The sequence below is a fragment of the Odontomachus brunneus genome, unplaced genomic scaffold (assembly GCF_010583005.1).
Source record: "Odontomachus brunneus isolate Ranch 3 - 2012 unplaced genomic scaffold, Obru_v1 Obru_scaffold_008, whole genome shotgun sequence".
Classification (NCBI taxonomy): domain Eukaryota; kingdom Metazoa; phylum Arthropoda; class Insecta; order Hymenoptera; family Formicidae; genus Odontomachus; species Odontomachus brunneus.
This window is the reverse complement of record NW_022639458.1, coordinates 906,571-909,882: the sequence shown is the minus strand read 5'-3', so window position 1 is coordinate 909,882 and position 3,312 is coordinate 906,571.

Here is a 3,312-nt window from a genome sequence, read left to right as displayed (position 1 = left end):
CACCTTTTTTTGAAAGTCTTTTTTTTTGTATTTAATGACCGGAACAATTAAAAATTCTTGCAAAGAGCTCTAGAACTTTTCAAGAGAGTATCAGAACTGCAAAAAAAATGGCACATTTTGAAATATGGTGTGCCAAGACTTGGCGCACCATATTTCAAAATGTGCCATTTTTTTTGCAGTTCTGATACTCTTTTGAAAAGTTCTAGAGCTCTTTGCAACAATTTTAAAAGTCTATTTTTTTGTATTTAATGACCGGAACTATTGAAAATTGTTGCAAAGAGCTCTAGAACTTTTCAAGAGAATATCAGAACTCCAAAAAAAATGGCACATTTTGAAATATGGTGTGCCAAGACTTGGCGCACCATATTTCAAAATGTGCCATTTTTTTTGCAGTTCTGATACTCTTTTGAAAAGTTCTAGAGCTCTTTGCAACAATTTTAAAAGTCTATTTTTTTGTATTTAATGACCGGAACTATTGAAAATTGTTGCAAAGAGCTCTAGAACTTTTCAAGAGAATATCAGAACTCCAAAAAAAATGGCACATTTTGAAATATGGTGTGCCAAGACTTGGCGCACCATATTTCAAAATGTGCCATTTTTTTTGCAGTTCTGATACTCTTTTGAAAAGTTCTAGAGCTCTTTGCAACAATTTTAAAAGTCTATTTTTTTGTATTTAATGACCGGAACTATTGAAAATTGTTGCAAAGAGCTCTAGAACTTTTCAAGAGAATATCAGAACTCCAAAAAAAATGGCACATTTTGAAATATGGTGTGCCAAGACTTGGCGCACCATATTTCAAAATGTGCCATTTTTTTTGCAGTTCTGATACTCTTTTGAAAAGTTCTAGAGCTCTTTGCAACAATTTTCAATAGTTCCGGTCATTAAATACAAAAAAATAGACTTTTAAAAAAAGGTGCGCTAAGTTCTCGCAGCGCACCTAATCAAAAAAACTATTTAAATTAACTATTTCTTTAGAGTTCCGGTTTGTTTTACAATAGTTCTAGAGTTCTATATCATATATAACAATAGTTCTAAAGAAATAGTTGATTTTACTGATTATGTACGCTGCGAGAACTTAGCGTACCTTTTTTTAAAAGTCTATTTTTTTGTATTTAATGACCGGAACTATTGAAAATTGTTGCAAAGAGCTCTAGAACTTTTCAAGAGAGTATCAGAACTGCAAAAAAAATGGCACATTTTGAAATATGGTGTGCCAAGACTTGGCGCACCATATTTCAAAATGTGCCATTTTTTTTGCAGTTCTGATACTCTCTTGAAAAGTTCTAGAGCTCTATGCAACAATTTTATATAGTTCCGATCATTAAATACAAAGAAATAGACTTTCAAAAAAAGTTGCGCTAAGTTCACGCAGCATCTCTGTATCACCTCCATAACGTTAGATCCGTCATAGTAGCACATACGGATTCTCGCGCATGCACAGTGGTGCTTATTCTTCGCACAGGCCGAAAGTAGGCTATGTTATGATAGGTTATAATTTATTTCGCGTTAGCGTAGAGAGCACTGTTTCGGATAGTTTTTGATGGTTTTCTAAAGAAACGTTCGCCTTTGAAAAGGTCTATTTTCGATAATTACGTCAGATATGCTTATTTCGTTCTTTATCGTTTCCGGGGTGACAACGCGTGTTTGTGTGACTCTGTAGCACACCCAGTACCTTGAAAATATTTTCCCAACACCCCAAAATCACCCCCATAACATTAGATTTGTCATAGTAGCACATACGGATGCTCGTGCATGCACAGTGGTACTTATTCTGCCCATAGGCCGAAAGTAGGCTATGTAATGGTAGGTTATAAGTTATTTCGCGTTAGCGTAGAGAGCACTATTTCGGATAGTTTTTTAGGGTTTTTTAAAGAAACATTCGCCTTTGAAAATATCTATTTTTGAAAATTATGTCAGATATGCTTATTTCGTTCTGTGTCGTTCCCGGGGTGACAACGCGTGTCTGTGTGACTCTGCTGCCTCAGTAGCACACCCAATTCCTTGAAAATATTTGCTCAACATCCCAAAATCGCCCCCATAACTTTAGATCCGTTATAGTAATACATACGGATTCTCGCGCATGCACAGTGGTACCTTTTCTACGTATAGGCCTACAGTCGGTCATGTTAATACAAGTTAAGTCATGTAATGTTAGCATGTAGAACACCTTCTGTGATTGTTTTTTAGAGATTTTAAACTAATATTCGTGTTTGAAGAAATATATTTTCGTAGTTGTCGTTAGGTTATTTCGTACTGCATCGTCTCCTGGGTGACAATGTATGTTTGTGTCACTCCATTCTCCATCCTCAGCAGCACACCCAGAATCTCGAAAATAATTTCCCCTTATCCCAAAAATCTCAAAGTGAGATGAGTCGAATTGGGCCGAATTGTTGTCTTGTCATTGCAGGTTATTTTGGTCATATAATGTTAGCATCTAAAGCATATTCTGGGATAATTTCTTTCAATTTTTTTAAGTAATTTTCGCGTTCGCAATGATGTATTTTAGGAAATTACCTCAAGTAGTCTATTTCGCTGTGGATCTCTCGGATCACGTGGGATGCTTCGCTTCATTTTCGCACGTACTTTCACCATGCAAATGAGTTTTTAATTTGGTCGAGAAAACAAAGTTTTGCGAACGTATTGGGTATCACGTCGACGACATTTCAAAAAAAATTTTATTTTGTTGACTTGACCAAATTAAAAATGCTTTGTTATATTAAAGATACATGCATGAATGAAATAAGGTATTCCTGCCTCAAAGATGAAAACGATGCGGAACTATTGCTGTCGTGACACTGGTTTTATTTTTCAAAAATTACAGTGTACTGACTGCTATAATTTATATGATAAAATTACGTGCGGAAATAAAGTGTAACATTGGTTAGTGCGAAATGAAAATGATATCTCAAATTACTGTTGCTAATTATATTGAAACTCAAATAATAGATAACATATTCTTCAAAAAGTTATTCGTAAACTACGCTTGCGCCTACAACACTCTTCTCTAAAAACTCTTTCTTTGATGCACCCAGTAGACAAGCAGTTTGAAGAATTCATCAGAAAAGTAGCAAGAGCCTATTTTGGAAAGAATACGAATGGCAACGTGGTATTCACAATTATGTAACTATGTGTAAGAAAATTGAAATGTACAACGTAGCACATATACTTGCATAACATCTGTGAAAAGATGATAGGGGTATCATGTTAGCGCCTATTTAATGATCGTTTTTATTCCATAAGTATCTATACATATGTGTACATAAATTCGATATCGTCTGTAAATGATGATAACGTTTTCTGCTTTTTGATGT